The following is a 20,487-nucleotide window of genomic DNA, read 5'->3' as shown; positions in this document are numbered from 1 at the left end:
GAGCTCATCGGCATCTCTGCTATTCTGAAGGATGGGGCGATTAGCGATCACTACTGATCATACTGACCAGCTTCTCAGGTCCTCCAGACACCCACACCCACCCACCCACCCACACCCACCCACCCACCCACACACACACACACACACACACACACACACACACACACCTGTTTCTACACTTAGTTCATTGTGCCTAAATCAAACACACTCAGGCCTGGAAAAAGGGGGTCCATCCTACGTACGCAGAGGGACAGACAATACGTAGTCAACTCCCTCTATTCAGGACCCACTCTAAATAATCCTCAAATATTTTCCTACAACATCAGAATTTCATTGGGATGAAAGCGCTTCTAAAATTTGAGAGGGGAAGGGTTGTGTAGGGAGGAAGAGACAAGTTAAAAAGAAACAGTGGGCAGAGTAGGAGAGTGAGAAAGAGTGGGTTAGAAAAGGGGGGGAATAAGAGGTGGTAGTATGAGGGGAGGAGAGAACGAGGGGAGTAGGGGAAGGGAGGGAGCGAGACGTAAGGCAGAGAGAGTGGGGGAGCGAGAGAGAGAGAGAGAGAGAGGGAAGAGAGGAAAGCGCTCCTCTCCGTTAAAGGATGTCAAGTCTGCAGCTGAGAGCCGTTGAGGAGCACTGATCCATCCGTCCTGCTCGTCAAGATGAATCTCACCACTGTGACTCAACAGCCTCGGCACAGCCTTGTAGGTATGTACCCCTCCACTCTACTCTCTCTGCTCTCTCCACTCTCCTCTCTCCACTCTCCTCTCTCCACTCTCCTCTCTCCTCTCTCCTCTCTCCGCTCTACTCTCTCTGCAGTGTTTCCACCGCTTCCCTCAACTGTCCTGACTGCCTACACTTAGCTCAGATCAGACGGGCTCTTGTGTGCTTAGCTCTATAGCGAGGGAGTGACAAACTCTACAGAGTACAAAGCAGGCTAGTCAATTGCAGGTTGGAGGAATGTGTGCGTGTGCGCATGCGCGCATGTGTGTGTGTGTAGGAAAGAGAAGGTGCTTTATGCAACCTGGAGTATTGTGCAACTATTATGTCTACATCTGCATGAAACCCCTAAAATGTGCTGGTGATAGTGACCCAAGTGAAGAAACTGTGTGTGTGTGTGTGTTTGTGTGTGTGTGTATGTGTGTGTCCACGTGTGCGCGTGTGTCATAAAGGAAAGTTTATCATGTGCGCTTTTTTAGGAGACAATTTGAGTCGGCTAACAAAAGAGACCAGAATGTATGTACTTACTGCATTACGTCAACAACAAAGGAAACACAGGGTTTGCAGTAGGTTTACAGTAGGTTTTGTGAGTGTCTGCATCATTTTGAGCTATTGTGTTGGGTTGTACTCAAGAGAGAATTGGTAAGTTCGAACATTACGTCAGCGGTGTCTCTGCATCTCTAAGCCAAGAGAGAATGTATTTGACTTCTAACTGATATGTTTGCTGGTTTACAACCTGTGTGATTGTGGACATATTTGGTGTACATTTTAATATGAACAGGACGAATGCTGCTATATATAATAATAAACATATTGGTGGAGCCTATATTACTAAATAGTCCACATGGTTGTTTCCTTTGTGGTCTGAGGTAAAATACATTGATCAATTTCATATAAAGTTGGTCGAGCAGTGACGAAAACATTTGTAAAAAAGAAAATGAATTAACCGATGTACATATTTGCGGAGTGAGGCTATTCACATAGCTAGCTCATTGACATGAAACGTCATCCTGCGGCCAGGTTGTTATCCTTACATGTCGTTCTCCCTAAAGTGTGGGTGAATGTACATGTATGCTCTATTCATCAGCTCTATTCTCAATTTTTATTTATCAGCTCCAACTATATGTCCAAGAAAATCCTTGTGGTGGTTTCCAAATGGACACTGATTGAATTTTGTGAAATAAAATTCTAATGTCTGTCAAATAATTATTGTTCATGTTGTTGCAATATTGCAGTATTTCAAGTTCCTATATCACAGTGAGTAATATTAAATGCAACATTTATTTTAATATAGTCATGATACCTTTCTATCAGTCAATATGGAAACTGTTTTACAAGCAGTCAAATAATTTGCCAACACAATCCCACAGTCACCATAGGGCACAGTGTAATTCAGCAGGTTGACAAAACATCAAAATCTCATAGTTTCCCTTCGAAATTCGACCTATTATGGATGAACGTCTATTTTGGAAGCATTAATTCCGCTTTGTTACAGGGTTAATTCCGTGTGGTTACAGAGTTAAAACAGAATCAACTCAAAGGTTACCAGTTTAGGCATTCATTCTGAGTGGTTAAGGTTAGGGCTATGGTTTAGGGAAGGCTTAAAACAAAATAATAAAAAAACAATGCCCTGTTTCCATCAACTATCATCAAGTATTCTCACGGCTTGCTAGAGCATTGTGAACTGCGGTGATGCAATGGTCTAAGCAGCGCGCTCCGGCTCTGAGCATCGTGAGTTCACGCCCAGTGCTGGTGAGCGCAGAGGAAGGCATATATCAACGTTCCCAGGACCTTTTCAAGCATCCGAAATCGAAGTCTATTTCTAGTGATCAGACTGGGACAAAACCACCTCATTAGTCCTGTGAAGGTCATGTAAACACTGAGGAATATGTTGAATATAGCTGTACGGAAAGGAATCAATGCACGTTTGAAATTCAGAAGAGAGACAAGAGCACTGAAGATGCGAGTGCCTTGGAAGAGTATGATATATAGTGCTATAAAGAGCTTATCACATGAGTTATTGTTGGAACATAATGAGCATCTAATTCCAAATCTAAATCTAATTCTTTAAGAGGTATACTACAACAGTGGGAAGGTCAATTTGCATATATAGGATTTTGTGTGATTTTGCAACAGTGTCACGTGTGCCTTATGTTTGCTTGAGTGTTTGTAATGAGTTTTTATTTAGGTGTGTGTGTGCGTGCGTGCGTGCGTGCATGCGTGTGAATGTGTGTACTGTATTTAGGTGTGTGTTTGCTCAATCTGCTACATCTGTTTCAATGCCCGTCTCTCGTAATGTGATCATGGGTAACGGTGGGTCCCTTGAGAAAGGTTTACCTCGCTCTCTGTAGACAGCGCTCTTCATTAGCGCCAGTAGGAAGTGGCTAACGTTATTCTGAAGATCGGCTGTATCGATCTCCAACCTCTCCCTCTGGGAGCAATGGACAATGCAGCGGCTGACCTGAAAGCAGCTGTTCAGTAATTCTCGATTTAACGTCTAAACAAACCTGGTGTCATATATTGTGTTAATGAGTTAAGATGCTTTTAATAACACACTGATCAATTGGTAAGTTTAAAGAGTAGGGCTGGGGTAGGGAGAGATGATCCTAGATCTGTACTTAGGGATAACTTCCACTTGGGATGTATTACACAGAGCTGATCTTAGATCTGTACTTGGGGATAACTTCCACCTGGGATGTATTACACAGAGCTGATCCTAGATCTGTACTTAGGGATAACTTCCAGCTGGGGTGTATTCCTCAGAGCTGATCCTTTACCTTCTCCTATCGTTCTCCGGGGATCATCCCTGGAGGGTTTCCCATGATTCACTGTACCATCTCTAGAAACAGAATTGTTCCTAGCAGGCTGTATTAGAGACAGAAAAAAAGAGTATGGTCAACAAAGTACATTTTTAGTAAACCTTGTATACTACTGTAGCCCCGCCTTGCCCTGCCCTTATTAGTCCAACTCATGAGATCATCAGATGTACTCATACTACTTGGAACACAGGCCTGCACACCCAGTAGCTCTTCAGGATTTGTGGAATGGAGAAACTAAACATATTGTAGAACCCACCTGGGTGATGTATGGCAGCCATTTTGTGCCAGCACTCTCGCCACATATCCACTGTCACAGCAAAGTGGTTATGCTAATTTGACACTGGAGACCAGGCTATATGGCCACGATGGACTGAGGGGCCAGGTTTGGAGTTTAGCCAGGACACGGATTAACAACTCCGCTCTTGCGATAAGGGCCAGGACCTCAGCTTAATGTACTGCAGTTACAGAAATTGTACTTGTCTTGATTTTAATGGGCATTTCCAGTAGTAGATAAAATACATTTAATATTACCAGCATGGTTACCATAGCACTGTTGCAATGCCCTCTTTTTGAATAGGTAAAATGTGTTTTACAGCTCTCTGATTTGCTTCTGAGTGAATGGGACTGTGTAGTCAATATTACATGGAGACCCATGATTTGTCCTTGAATTTCTCTCGAGAATGTCAGACAAATAGCTGTTTTATTGTCTAACATTCACATACAAGGCTGAAAAGGGTGCATCATATTACTTTAGTGAGCCAGCCCCAGGGGAAATAATTAGCTTCTTCAATCATATGATCATGAATCGAAAAATCAATTTGATGACCTAACGAGACTTACTGAGGTTATTTGGTCACTGGAACAAAATCAGCATAGGGTTTGCTCATAGGGTGTTCTCATAGGGTGTTTTCATAGGATGTTCTCATAGGGTGTTCTCATAGGGTGTTCTCAACTAAAACCTTGATTTGTTTCTAGGCTTGTCAAATTGGATTGACCTCTTATTTCTGTTCAGTCTTCATGAAGCAATTCCAATCAACACCACAACTGATGGTTACAACAATGGGACATATTAGTTCCTATGTAGTCCACACCACTAATTTGACGTATGACATGAGATATAGGTATGACACGAGATATAAAGAGAGCATGAGAATGTACTGAGTATAAAATGGAGTCATGCAAATTTAATAGGATTATAATAGATGTATTATTTTAATCTTCATGTTTTTTTTTGTAGATGTTCTCATCATAGTTTGGGTTGGTTAGAATTACAAATGAAGTCAGAGACCTATTTAAATTCTAGGTTGAAATTAGTGTGATGAACTTAAAAAAGCTTTAGAGTAAAATTGACTGCAATAGAGAGCAATAGTAATGGCGTCTTTTTGTAGGCACTAACTACGCCATGGCTTGTTGGACAAAGCCTATGGGGAAATTAATTGAGTTCTTCTAGGGTTTTTGGATAAACACCGAAAATAAGGTCTGTGGTAAACACAGGCTTAAGAGATCTTATACGTTTTGTTCTATGAGATAATCTTCATCACGTCACTTTTTGTGATTTTTTTTTCATTTATGTAAAAAAAACTAAAAAACAATTAAAGGCTTCATAATTCATAAAGGTCACTGACTGATATTATCTCCTAAGCTTTTGTTAACCTCAGACCTTTTTTCGATGTTTATCGCAAAACCCCATTCTTTCCCCATTCATTTTCCTCATAGGAATGGCTGAACGAACCAGAGGTAACTAATTTCTGGTTTTTAGGACTACAAGCTGGCATGCTCTATTAAGAGTTTAATTTAAAATAACCAATCACTGCAATAAAAATTCACATTTACTCTATCAAACCAATTAATATTCAAATAAGCCAACTTCTCCCCATTTTTATTTTATTTAATTGCTAGATATTACGAAGTTGAAAGGGCATAAAGAAGTAAGTGAAATATAATATAATATATTTAGATGTGGAATTGCATTTGTAATGAGAATCCAAGGGGATCTGAATAATACCATTGATATGAACTAAACTGAAATGATTTATGAGCAACTAGTTTTCCTGCTTTTTCTTTACTGTATTTAAATACAGCAATGACCCCACACAACTACGGTAATTCGTTACTGTGATAACTTGTTGATTAGTTCTTTGTGACAATATGATGGAAGAGTAAATTAACAAGGCACTTGTCATGGCTGTACTGTTTCTTTTACTGTTTGGCACAGTGGGGTGTCTACACTTGTGTTTGATGTTTTATCACAGACTCAATCTACTTCATGCATAGCTGTGCATGCCTGCGGGTGTGAATGAACGTATGTGTTCGTATGTGTTTCGTATGTGTTTTGTATGTGTGTGTGTGTGTGTGTTCTGCAGAGAGAGAGAGAGAGTGTTTGGAGATCAATGTGAGCAGCTGTTCTCTCCTCACTTCAAACGCTGCCTGTGTTGTTGCTGCGGCTGGGCTTCCGACAGCCTTCGCAGGGGGATCAAAGGGTAATGAGACAGGCATCGCACACACGCCCGACAGCCCCATGAATATTGATATGGCTCGGGAGAGAGATAGAGGCAGAGCGTCTTCAATCGCTCATCAACCTCCACTGACGAACAGGAGAGGGGGGTCGGTGGGTAGGGGGGGGTGGTGGTGGTGGTGGGGGCTGAGGTATGGGACAACATCTGCGAATAGCTCCATTTGGCCGACAGACTGACACACCCTAAACTTGGGGAGTCGAGTTAATCGAGGTGAGGGATATATTAATTCCTCCTTTAAAATGTAGTCTTCTTATCTGCACTATGTGACGTCCATTCTAACACAGAAAATTACAGTTTGATTACCCAGACTCCTCCAGGGCAGGTACTTTAACCTGAGCTATGTTGCAAATTAGCCTTGTTAAATGGCAGACAGACAGACACTGGAGGGTGGACAAGCGTGGAGGTGGGGAGGCTGGTGTGAGCATCAGGCTAAGCCCCACTGGAGGTAGGTCGTTTGTGGGGGCGGCTGAGGTGGATGGGGGTGCCTCAATCTTGGTACTCCGGTCGTAAATCAAGCTGCCTCTCCGGGGCTGTTATCGTCAGTCTCAGGCCACAGGATGGCTTGTTCTGTGGACTGCGACCGTGGGCGAGGCGAGGCGGATGCGGTTGTTGTCACAGTGGTTATCGATCGTGTGGGATGAGTGTTGCCAGGGGATTCCTGTCCTGGCTCGGTCACTGACATATCTCCTGTCTAGAGCCTAGTCGACACAGTCTAACGAATGCAAAGACACGAATGCAATACAGACAAGGGTCCGAGTGCTCACTCAGTTTAACTACGACATCAATCAAACATGAACCAAATACTCCTTTGACTTGCATCTTAATTAACTGAACTTAACTTGATAGCCCAAGTTGCCAAAATTATTTTTTCGGAAGAATTGTCAGTGACGTTAGACCACCAGGAGTTGAGGCTCATTGGAGGAAACCTCCCAGATGTTGGAGGAGACTTGGATTGACTGTGTTGGTGCCAAGTGAAACATCAACCCGATCAAGCGGATATGAACTCGAACAAAGTCCCCCTCTTCAACAGCCATTTAACCCATCATCCTGTTATGCATCATCAGAACCTCCTCTTTCTTTGTTCTCCAGCAGACAAGTTCAGGAGCATCACCTCATGTTGGGCATCTCTGACTGACAGAATAGTTTCTGAAACTCTACCTTTACTGCTGACAAGAGCTTTCCCACTCGGGGAGGCAGACCCTAGCTGAGCGTTAGAAAACAATTTCCCTCTAATCAGGTTCACTACAAAGCCCTCACATCCAACCACCCTGTTATACCGCCATTGTTGCCGCTGCTCTATTCCTCTAGGCTCGTATTGTTTTTTAATGAGCGTTGCATGGTGCAGACTGTCGATTGAAGTTATCAGAGGGGTTTTTTCTCCCATTGCCTTCATGTTCACAGTTCTTTGAAGACGGGGATGAATGCCGGTGATTGATATCATATAAAAATTGTGTTTTGCCGGATAGCGAGACCCCAGCAAGTCTTATCAAAATGACAAACTGTTGAAGTCGATCACTACAGTGATGCACTTCACAGTTGACGATATTCCTGTTGCTGTTCATCTCTGGGCTGTGTTGTTGACAGAGCACCACCTGACACTCTTAGAAAAAAAGAGGTTATCTAGAACCTAAAAGAGTTCTTCGTGTGTCCCCATAGGAGAACCCTTTAAATAACCTTTTTTGGTTATAGATTTTTGGTTCCAGGACAGGTATAACCCTTTTGGGTTCCATGTAGAACCCTTTCCACAGAGGGTTCTACATGGAACCCAAAAGGGTTCTCCTGTGGGGACAGCCGAAGAACCCTTTTGGAACCCTTTTTTCTAAGAGTGTACCATATGATAATGTGCCCAAAGTGGCACATCTTGAACCAGTGTCAAGTTGGTTTTTGTTTTGATGTTGAAAACCTCTATTTGTCATTTCATTAAAAAATGAGAAAGTGAAGTTAATCCTTCATTAATGTATTCTTTATGATTGTCATTTCAGGTGGAGGAGACGAGGAGCTGCTCTGTGCCATGAAGATGCAGGTAAAAACTGCCCCAGGCTGAGTGGAGTGCAATGCATACAAAGGTATGCCATTCTCCCTCCTGTCAAATATTCTTCAGCCAGGATCATAGGGTGTCATTGTGATGACTCCAGCCGATGTATTACACAGCTACTACTGTGGGGCCTTTTACACTCCATTATGGTGTGTGACTGAGATGTCCCCAATGGGATTATAAAGCAGGGTTTCTTTGATCACCTGTTGGCCTGGGTTAGATTGCATAACTAGGATGCCTCCTTTCCATTGGTGTGATGTCACCACTTGTTTCATGCTGTATTGTATTGCGATTCTTTCCCCCCTGTTGCTCATTGGTCCAGACTGCACTGCTAGTGTAAAATGTCACCCAGAGTGTGTTACTGAAACGGCCGTTGGCTCAGTCACACTGTGATATTTACCAAACCATTGCAGCAGTAGATATCACAAGACAGTGCTCTGATTCCCTGGCAGACGGATGGAGGAGCTTCACTTAGTACTCCCTATGGTGCTCCCTCTCCTCATTTGCATGGGTTTCAGACTATTTTCTCTCTCTCTCTCTCTCTCTCTCTCTCTCTCTCTCTCTCTCTCTCTCTCTCTCTCTCTCTCTCTCTCTCTCTCTCTCTCTCTCTCTCTCTCTCTCTCTCTCTCTCTCTCTCTCTCTCTCTCTCTCTCTCTCTCTCTCTCTCTCTCTCTCTCTCTCTCTCTCTCTCTCTCTCTCTCTCTCCAGTAGTGCCAGTTGCTCTCTACGATCGACAGGCTCGCCGCCCCATTCTCGGTTTGTGTCGCACATGTTAATTAAACCCTCTAATTAGCTTTCCTCGCTAAAAGGGTGAATTAAATCAGACCCAGAATGGCAAATTATTCCTTGCATTAGCATAATTGTGTTTTTGAAGTGTAAAGATCCAGGCATTAGGATGCCGGCAGCAGGCGTTGTGCAGTGATTTGTTGTGTTTTGGCTGAGGCCCCAGGGGATTGTGGGATGGCTGGGTGGCCCGGGTACGGTGCACTCTGACCCTACAGGGGTCTTTAACGAGACCTGCTCCGAGACCTGTGTGTGTGTGTGTGTGTGTGTGTGCGCTCTAGGCGACTATAGCCCCAAAAACATATACCTCACTGCAGGTTTACTAAAAATATTTGTCAAGATGTATTGTTAGAACAGGTGTTGTTTTGCCTCAATATCCAATGACATTGTTGGTGGACAGCTTGCAGGGTATGTTGTCTGAATGCCGTCAACACCCCTGATACAGCATAAACATTCTAAGTGAACTTGCAGTGCGGTTTGCCTCCACCTGGTAATTGATTGTTGTGTGCTTGAAAGAGGACGTGAAGTAGCCAACAGTGGGGAGAGAAATAGAGAGATTGGGTTTGTGAATACAGATCTGTGTGTGTGTGTGTGTGTGTGTGTGTGTTTAAATCACAGGAGGTTGACTTAATTGGGGAGGATAGGCTCGTGATAATGACTGGAGTGGAAGTGGTGGAATGGTATCAAATACATTAAACACATTGGTTTCCATGTGTTTGACGCCATTGCATTCACTCCATTCCAGCCACTATTATGAGCCGTCCTCCCCTCAGCAGCCTCCTGTGGTGTGTGTGTGTGCGTGTGTGCGTGTGTGTGTGTGTGCATGTGTGTAAGCAACACAAGACTGGCTTCTTTGCTCTTTTTGGAATCCTGACATTCATTTAGTCTGTGTTTTCCGCTGTTAGATTGACGGCAGCAGTGCTCTAACAACAGAGAAACCAAGGGCAACGCCACAGAGCTGCAGCTCCACTCTGAGAAAAGCAAACAGCACAGGACAGAGACTGAGAAAAGGTCAGAGAGGCCCAATAAAGACGACAGATGGAGAAAGTAAGCGAACACGATAGAGAGAATTGGAGTGAGAAGACAAAAAATTAATCAAAGGATTAAACGAGCTGAAATGCAACATACAGTACATGGAAATGCAGAAACATATTAAGAAGAATGAACACATTTCATGTTCAAATCCATTCGCCCCACTGACGTTATGAGCATCGTAACAGCTGATCTGTATGACAACCAGCATAAGACACCTCTAACACATCAACCCCCACACACATAATACACACATATACGGCGTCTTCAGAAATGATTCAACCCCTTGACTTTTTCCACATTTTGTTGTGGTGGGACTATAAAAAAGGTTTTAAGTACTTCAGTGGACCGTAAAGGAAATCACACTGCAAACTATGACCCTCGTGCACTTAAGGAGATCACGAATATCATGGACACATTAGAACTAATGGATATACTGTATGGAGGTTAAACGACCCTGACCTAGTCAGACATACAGTACCTTCAGTTACAGCCTGAATTTAAAATAGATTACATTAAGATTTTTTTTGTCACTGGCGTACACACAATACCTCATAATGTCAAAGTGGAATTATGTTTTTCGAAACTTGTACAAATGAATGAAGCTGAAAAGTCTTGAGTCAATAAGCATTAAACCCTTTTGTTATGGCAAGCCTAAATAAGTTCAGGAGAGTGTGAACTTATTATGTGCTTAACAAGTCACATAATAAGTTGCATGGACTCACTCTGTGTGCAATAATAGTATTTAACATGATTTTTTTGTGACTACCTCATCTCTGTACCCCACACAATTATCTGTAAGGTCCCTCAGTCAAGCAGTGAATTTCAAACACAGATTCAACCACAAAGACCAGGGAGGTTTTTCAATGCCTCGCAAAGAATGGCACCTATTGGTGCAAAAAAGCTCTTTGAGCATGGTGAAGTTATTCATTACACTTTGGATGGTGTATCAATACACCCTGTCACTACAAAGATACAGGCGTCCTTCCTAACAGTTGCCGAAGAGGAAGGAAACCGCTCAGGGATTTCACCATGAGGCCAATGGTGATTTAATAACAGTTATGTTTGGGGCAAATCCAACACAACATATCACTGAGTACCGCTCTTCATATTTTCAAGCATGGTGATGGCTGCATCATGTTATGGGTATGCTTGTCATTGGCAAGGACTAGGACTTTTTTAATGATAAAAATAAATAGAATGGCAAAACTCTAGAGGAAAACCTGGTCTGCTTTCCACCAGACATTGGGAGACGCATTCACCTTTCCGTAGGACAATAACCTAAAACACAAGGCCAAATATACACTGGTTGCTTACCAAGACGACATTGAATGTTCCTGAGTGGCCTAGTTACAGTTTTGACTTAAATCGGCTTGAAAATCTATGGCAAGACTTGAAAATGGCTGTCTAGCAATGATCAACAACCAGCTTGACAGAGCTCGAATATTTTTTTTAAAGAATAATGTGCAAATCTTGCACAATCCAGGTGTGCAAAACTCTTAGACACTTACCCAGAAAGACTCACAGCTGTAATCGCTGCCAGGCGATTCTAACATGTATCGATTCAGGTGGTTGAATACTTATCTAATCAAGATACAGTATATTAGTGTTTAATTTTTCATTCCACTTTGACATTACAGAGTATTTTGTGTAGATCGTTGACAGAAAATGACAACTAAATTCATTTTAATCCCACTTTGTAACACAACAAAATGTGGAAAAAGTAAAGGGGTGTGAATACTTTCTGAAGGCACTATATGCTTTCTGTCATTTTCTCACCACACACACACACACACAACACACGCAAACATACATCTCCCCGAGGCCTGATTGAGTGTAAGTGTCTGCTCTGCTGGTCAAGGTCAGCTGATAATGGGAGTGATTGAGAACGGGGAGCAACAGCCTCAGGTAATGAGATGTACGACCCTGAGCCCCCCTCTGCCTCCCCCTGTCCACCCTCCACCTCCCCCTGTCCACCCTCCACTCCCACTAACATGATTTATGGCTCTAATAGAAGTCTACGCTCCCTAGATAGAGGCTTCACTGCACACATTACCACCGAGGGAAACTCATCCTTCCACAATGTGTGGGGGACCAGAGAAGCAACTCTACCAGAGGCAGAACTAGGTTAGAGCAGGCGAGGTGCTATACCCAAAGCCACACTGCGTAGCCTTTCTAGCCTATGTTAACTACTAGTATACCACACAGGAAGAGCTTGCCACCAGGATACTAAACAAGTAGAACACCAACATTGGTATTTGCAATATCCCGAGTGTTTGGTGACCACATAATGTCAGCACATGTAGAGTTTGCTTTCATAGTATATGCTGTAGCATACTTAGTTATAAATTACCAATGTCATACAACACTGCTGTTACTAGCAGGCTATACCAGATCGCATCAGACAACAAAAGGACCTGTCCAGATTTACTTAAACATTGACGCACATTCCAGGTAGTTACTTTTAAAAAATGGAATACACATAAAATACTACATTCTTTGTCTATTCCACTTTTGTTAACAGAGGCTTCTGGAAACTAAACGACAGGGAAACAGTCAGCTAGCATATCACTAGTTGTAATGCTAATATTTGCTGTGGCTCAAACACCAACTGTATTTGTTCAAAATGAAGGTGAGTGGGATTTGGCTTCTTGTTCTGTTGTTTGCACTGAGCCAGGCTCATTGTTTTAACGTAGGAAATGAGACCCTGTTATAAGCTCCTCTAAGCTGAGGTTGGCAGTTATTGACATGCCTTGTCCTTGGCTGGAGGTTTATTTTGTTGATTTTCCCTCTGCCAATCAGAAAAGTTGCAAGCAGCAGTCACTTTGAACAGCCTGTTAATCTATAATCTCATATCACAACACCCTGGCAGGGAGTGGGTGGAGGAGGGGGAGGGGGCACTGCATCCAAAAGCAAACAATAGCTGATGGTGTAGCGTAGCCTATGACTTGATGTTATGTGAGATGTGGTGACTGTTGATGTGGTATTTTAAAATACTTTAAAATAGTATGCTATTTATTGCAAATTATTTGAAAACACGTTCAAATACTTCCAATAGAAGTAGTGGATTTGGGTCACATTATTTGAAAATAATCAAATACACAGAAAATAAGTATTTAAATGACAAATCATCAAATGCACATGTATTTGAACCAAGGTCTGCTGCTGACTTTAAGAGAATAAACCAAAATAAAACTAACTACTGTATGTATTTACATGGTAGTGTCATAGACAGCTACAGTTTAGTTACACATTGTTACACAGTTATACCTGTTTGCAGCATGCATCCTATTTCAAGGATCTGCAAATTAACTCACAATTGTAATTACACTCAACATGGTCTGAGGGACACTTATTGTAAAGTGGGACCATCTTAGACAGAGACAGGCCGAAATTGGCCCAAACATATTTCTCTTTGAAAAAGGACCTCCTTTTTAAATTTATTTTAATAAACACTTTCTTCTAATTTCCAGAGTCACGGGCCTATTTCGTGACTCGGCTAGAGGCAGAGAAAAATAGAAAAATAGAGAAAAAATGAAGTGGAGGACTTACCTCCAGTCTCGATGGGAGCTTTTAAAGGCAGTATGTCACTCCTGTCGGTCTCTAGGGGCTTCATTAGGAGAGCCTCATGTCTCCTCTCTGTGAGTCCTTGTAAGGTCTCTTCAAGCCTCCACCTGGCTTTGGGAGCCCCCTTGCTCTGGACTGTTTAAACCAGCTGTAGAGACCCCACGATCTAGAGGGGGACAATTTCTGCTCGTTTTGATTGTCTCTAGTGAGGGAAGTTCATTCATGGGAGGTATTGCTCTTGCTAAGAATCTGCCTCTGTTGGACTAACATCCAGATTGGTATTTGCCACAATTTTACATTTACATTTTAGTCATTTAGCAGACGCTCTTATACAGTTAGTGAGTGCATACATTTTCATACAATCATATGAATTATTAAACTATGTGAAAAGGAACTACTGATTTGGACAGTCGGTCTACCGATTATGACCAGATTGTCTGTACAAAATCCACTCCATCACCAAAACGAATCGTAGAGAATAGATTTTGTGACAGCGTTTGAAAGAATGAATAAATGGGGTTTACATGTCATAAAAAAAAAAAATAATAATAAAAAAAAAAATGAAGCGCATGATCCCATTTATGATACCAGACTGGAGACGTGCTAATATCTTCTCTACGGTCTCTCCAGGGAGTTATAATGGTGTTAAATTGAAAGGGCGGTTTTCATTGTCTGTACAATATATGCGGTTTACTGTGGCTACTTTGATGCTCATGCTCGACTGGTTAGAGAGAAACTCCCATCATCTCACATTGGCTGCAGGGTACCGATGCTGCTATGTGTCAGAACGTCTGAGGTTGCGCTGTAGTTGATTTGCCACCTGTCAGCATCAAACGTCGAGAGGAAAGTCAGTAACCGCACACAACTCCCAGTTGAGGTACAGAGTATGTTCTTCTTATGCTGGAGAAATGCACATTTGGATATTTCAGTCATCAAAAGAATGTTCACTGCGCTGGTATCAGTTCAAACGTACTATTATTGAGTCTGCATGGCACATCCATTGCTCTGCTTCGAATATTACACATCACCACAAGTCGTAAAGCTTTTCATTGAACTTGTAATATTAGCAATAAACGTGGGCAGTCCCTGAACCAGTAACTGTTTCACTTGGAAGTGACTTCGCTTTTTGTAACCGAGCCATCATGTTAGCTTGACACAGATCCCAGTACAGCCTGAGTTTGGACCGGAACGAGGCCCAACAGACGAGAGAAAAATGACTAGTTGGATGGCTCAGTCGGAGGCAGCAGCTTGTTAGAGTGGAAATGGATTAGCCGCGGCACAATGGTCTTAGGCGTGTCTTAGGCTGCTGCGCTACAGCCTGCCTGTGTCACCCGGGCTGCTAGACTCATTTGTGCCCAGCGGTGCATGCACCAGCCAACTCACACACTGTTTTTTCTAATTGCCACAGTTTCACTGTCGGCATCAGCCAAAGCTGAGATTTACCATACGGCGTCTCGATCTCATTCTGTCTGTGACGTGAAAAATGTTTCTTTTTGAAAATGGCACCTTTGCCAAATATTGCTCCTTATTCCATCAGAACGGAACGATTATGGGGATATAATGACAATGACTTGACATGAGGGAAGCTTCTTACGTTTTATACTAGAACGATAATGTCTCTTTCACCTAAACTTTTACAGACACTGCCATGTCTCTTTCACTGAAACCCCTTTGCCTCTACCACTGGAACTGAACTGCACATCATTGATTATACATTACTTGCATATTGCAAATTGCTATATAATACTTACATTGTACTTAGTTTATACACAATCCAGTAATGATTTATACTACTACTTATACTACTATGGTGCAGTGGTCTAAGGCACTGCATAGCAGTGCTAGCTGTGCCACTAGAGATCGGGAGACCCATGGGGCGGCACACAATTGGCCCAGGGTAGGGGAGGGAATGGCTGGCATGGATGTAGCTCAGTTGGTAGAGCATGGCGTTTGCAACGCCAGGGTTGTGGGTTCGATTCCCACGGGGGGTCAGTATGAAAAAATAAAAAATAATAATGTATGCACTCATTAACTGTAAGTTGCTCTGGATAAGAGCGTCTGCTAAATGACTAAAATGTAAAATGTTATACACAAGCTCATCCTGGATTTGCAGCCAGTGAGAACTTCTCCTAGTCATCATCAGTCTCCATTTAAGCAATAAGGCCCGAGGGGGTGTGGTATATGGCCAATATACCACGGCTAAGGGCTGTTCTTAGGGAGGAGGCATCGCAGAGTAACTGGATACAGCCGTGGTATGTTGGCCGTATACCACAAACCCCTGAGGTGCCTTATTGCTATTATAAACTGGTCACCAACGTAATTAGAGCAGTAACAATGAATGTTTTCTCATACCCGTGGTATATGGTCTGATACAGTGCATTCAGAATGTATTCAGACCCCTTGACTTGTTCCACATTTTGTTACGTTCCAGCCTTATTCTAAAATTGATTAAATTGTTTTTTTCCCTCATTATTAAAAAAGTATTCAGACCCTTTACTCAGTACTTTGTTGAAGCACCTTTGGCAGAGATTACAGCCTCAAGTCTTCTTGGATATGACACTACAAGCTTGGCACACCTGTATTTGGGGAGTTTCTCCCATTGTAGATCCTCTCAAGCTCTGTCAGGTTGGTTGGGGAGCGTCGCTGCACAGCTAATTTCAGATCTCTCCAGAGTGGCTGGGCCTCTCAAGGACATTCAGAGACTTGTCCCGAAGCCACTCCTGTGTTGTCTTGGCTGTGTGCTTAGGGTCGTTGTCCTGTTGGAAGGTGAACCTTCGCCCCAGTCTGAGGTCCTGAGTGTTCTTGAGCAGGTTTTCAAGCAAGGATCTCTTTGTACTTTGCTCCGTTCATCTTTCCCTCGATCCTGACTAGTCTCCCAGTCCCTACCGCTGAAAAACATCCCCACAGCATGATGCTGCCAATGTGCCAGGTTTCCTCCAAATGTGATGCTTGGCATTCAGGTTAAAGAGTTCAATCTTGGTTTCATCAGACCAGAGAATCTTGTTTCTCATGGTCAGAGTCCTTTAGGTGCCTTCCGGTAAACTCCAAGCAGGCTGTCATGTGCCTTTTACTGAGGAGTGGCTTCCGTCTGGCCACTACCATAAAGGCCTGATTGATGGAGTGCTGCAGAGATGGTTTTCCCTCTGGAAGGTTCTTCCATCTCCACAGAGGAACTCTGGAGCTCTGTCAGAGTGGCCATCGGGTTCTTGGTCACCTCCCTGACCAAGGCCCTTCTCCCCCGATTGCTCAGTTTGGCCGGGCGACCAGCTTTAGAAAGAGTCTTGGTGGTTCCAAACTTCTTCCATTTAAGAATGATGGAGGCCACTGTGTTCTTGGGGACCTTCAATGCTGCAGAAATTTTTTGGTACCCTTCCCCAGATCTGTGCCTCGACACAATCCTGTCTCGGAGCTCTACGGACAATTCCTTCGACCTCATGGCTTGGTTATTGCTCTGACATGCACTGTCAACTGTGGGACCTTATATAGACAGGTGTGTGCCTTTCCAAATCATGTCCAATCAATTGAATTTACCACAGGTGGACTCCAATCAAGTTGTAGAAACATCTCAAGGATGATCAATGGAAACAGGATGCACCTGAGCTCAATTTCGAGTCTCATAGCAAAGGGTCTGAATACTTATGTAAATAAGGTATTTCTGTTTTTTTATTTTTTATAAATTTGCAAACATTTCTAAAAACCTGTTTTTGCTTTGTCATTATGGGGTATTGTGTGTAGATTGATGAGGAACATTTTGTATTTAATCCATTTTAGAATAAGGCTGTAACGTAGCAAAATGTGGAAAAAGGGACGGGGTCTGAATACTTTCCGAATGCGCTGTATAGCACGGCTGTCAGCCAATCAGCATTAAGGGCTCGAACCACCCAGTTTATAATCTCATATATGTAATGACATTCAACTGTTTTTCATTAATCATCATCAGCAATGAACATAAAGACAGATGAGAAACCAAACATGATGTCATCATCAATCAGGCACAGGTTTCTATGTGACAGTCTTAACATATTGCCATAGTCAGGCAGGGACAGGCAGACAAATGGCCATGCAAACATGCTGTCAGCATCAACCAGAGACTAGCAAAAGAATGAGATCCAAATCTGCTCGCATCATCCCTTTGAGATAGATGGTGGGATAATTAAGCAATAAGACCCGAGGGGGTGTGGTATATGGCCAATATACCACGGCTAAGAGCTGTTCTTATGCACGACGCAACGCGGAGTGCTAGGACACAGCCCTTAGCCGTGGTATATTGGCCATATATCACAAACCCCCGAGGTGCCTTATTGCTATTATAAACTGGTTACCAAAGTAATTAGAGCAGCAAAAATACATGTTTTGTCATACCCATGGTATACGGTCTGATAAACCACAGCTTTCAGCCAATCAGCATTCAGGGCTCGAACCACCCAGTTTATAATAGCGCTTAGATAACGTGTTCTGAATTGACATGGAAGGGAAGGTGTTTAAATGTGTGAGACTGAGAAGATTGTACAGTATACAGTTTTTATGACAAAGATAAGAGTTGTCTTACTGTCTTTGATAATGGGTCTCTTCTGTTTATGTCATGCAGGTAGACTGAAGTTTATATTCTACTATGGCCGGTGTGTGGGACAGACTGACATTGACTGGAGCAGAACAGGCCCTGAGGACCATTCAGCTCTACCATAGGTGTGTCATCATGTGTGTGTCTGTGTGCATCAATACTGAAACCATTAGTCTATATTTATCTACCTACTGCATCGTCTTAACTCATTTTAACTGTGAAGAAGGTTTGATTAGGCTGCGTTTAGACAGGCAGCCCAAATCTGATCTTATAATGACTAATTGGTCTTTTGACAAATCAGATCAGCTTTGAAAAATATCTGATGTGAAAAGATCTGATGTTATTCGTCAAAAGACCAATTAGTGGAAAAAATATCAGAATTTGGCTGCCTGTGTAAACACAGCCTAAGTATCCACCTTTTCCTGGTGGATCTGTGCTTACTTAAAAAAACATATTTTTCATTGTAAACTTTTAAAATATTCAAATTTGAATTGTGTTCTTGTTGCTGCATGAAATTAGAAATTCTAATGAAGTAAAGTTGTTAATTGTCTAATCTCTGAAAGTCATTGGATAATATGGTGCTTAAAACATTAAACATATTCCATTTATAATACTCAAGAGAATGCTTCATAAATATACAAAATCCTATTTCCTCTCAATAACATGCCTCCCAAAAGTCCTTGCAATGTCAACCCTGTGTGATGAATTTGTTTGCTGGCTGCTCGAAGGCAAACAGATTTGTATTGTAAGGCGGACGTAATCTCTAGATCACCTTCCTTGGATCAAGGGCTACATCTAAGGGAAATGTGCAAGATGGAGGTGTTCAGAGCTGGTGTGTGTGTGCGCGCGTGTTTGTGTGTGTGTGTGTCTGAGCAGGGGGGAGCTAGCGGGAGCTGGCGGGAGTAGGAGTGTGTGGACAGCCCAGGTAAATTGTGATTGACAGGCCCTAAAGCCCTCAGCAGCGAATAGATGAATAATAGAATATCCTGTGGTGCCAGCCCCCATCCAGAGCTTGGAATGAGACACATAGCCTTCTGAGCTCTGACAGATTCGGAGAATGATTCTCTCTCTGTGTGTGGGTGTGTGTGTATGTTTGCGCGCGCGTGAGTGTGTGTGTGTCTTTTCTCATTTTGCGACCAATCTTTATCTTTGAGACACCCAACCACGTACCTTGTCTCAACCTACCCAGGGTTGGGGCTGTTAAAGACAAGTGTCTTAAGCTGGCTGGAACCACCATCGCCATTCCAGGAAGAGGAGAGAGATTTATTATGGTAGATTCTAAAAGATGTTGTCAGGGTCGAGTGGGAGTCACTCCTGTCTGCAAGGCACTAATCAGAGGAGGGGGTTAAGGAGCACCTTAAAGAGCACCTCCCAAACTGACACAGTGTCCGTTTGGAAGGTGCTCTTTAATGTGCTCCGTGGAGGCCCTGTGACAGGGCTATCTGCTTCTGACTGAAAGAGACAGGCCAAGAGACCTGGTACCAGATGGCTAGTAGAGATAAGGCTTAGGGAAGAAGGAGCCACATACACACAGAGATACAGTTATAAAGCCACACAGCCAAACACATTGGACAAATGCATTACTTACCAGTTCCTTATGGCATGCTCACTAACTCACTTATTCAGTCACGTGCACACACACACACACACACACACACACATACTGGCCGTGTGTCCCTGTCTGCCAGACCTGTGAGGTTTCCCATTAGTTGGGGTGCAGTGTGCTGGAGAGGCGCGCTGGTGCGAGAGACATCAATTTGCTTCCTCTAATGCGCTCGCTGCCCCCACAAGACATATTGATTATTTTTTCCCCGCAAAGTGACAAATAGCATTTTCTGGGGCATAATGGAGATGGATGGAGGGTTTATGAGCAGCCCTGAGGAGAAGGTGTTGGGGGGAGGGGAGGGGAGGGGGGGACCACCCCTCCTTCCTACTCTCCAGACCCCCCACCGAAAAACGGCTGAAAACAAACATAGCTAACAGGGAGAGGAAGAGATGGAGGCGATGGTGATGCTGCGGTAGAGGGAGGGGAGTAAACGGGGATGGAGGGATGCAGATGTCGAGGAGCGATGTTCCTTCATTAGATACCTCTCTGGAGAACCCCCTCGATCACCCCCCCGTCTTAATGGCCGCCACACTGAGAGTTGCAGCTGCTGCAATATTAACTCTGCAACAACACCAGCCTCGGATAGGTTTACTTTACATTTAGCCCAACTGCAGTGGAATTTACTTACTTAACAGCTGAAGAGTGATTGAATTTACTTTACAGTACATTTATGTGCTGTAGGCTTTATTTAACATGTTTTTAGACTTTCAGTGGATTCATAGTAGAATTTTCTTTCGACGTGGTATTTTACTATTTGTAAGTCTTTTGATATTTATTTAGACCCCGTCCTGTCAGGAGATAGTGGTGTTAGCTATAGCAGCAGGCACTCAAAGAGCTCTTCACCAATCCAG

General features: G+C 43.1%; 1 long non-coding RNA gene across 1 annotated transcript; it reads left to right on the top strand.

Annotated features, from left to right (window-relative positions):
• The first annotated feature begins 542 nt into the window (after positions 1 to 542).
• LOC121542508 lies at positions 543 to 18,324 on the top strand. The gene is made up of 3 exons (XR_005995919.2): positions 543 to 705; positions 8,035 to 8,118; positions 18,058 to 18,324. It is a non-coding gene; the product is annotated as an uncharacterized LOC121542508 (long non-coding RNA).
• Positions 18,325 to 20,487: the final 2,163 nt, after the last annotated feature.

Source organism: Coregonus clupeaformis, chromosome 28, assembly GCF_020615455.1.
Source record: "Coregonus clupeaformis isolate EN_2021a chromosome 28, ASM2061545v1, whole genome shotgun sequence".
In the NCBI taxonomy this organism is placed as follows: Eukaryota; Metazoa; Chordata; class Actinopteri; order Salmoniformes; family Salmonidae; genus Coregonus; species Coregonus clupeaformis.
Note: the sequence above shows the minus strand (reverse complement) of the source record. Positions and strands in the feature narration are given on the sequence as shown.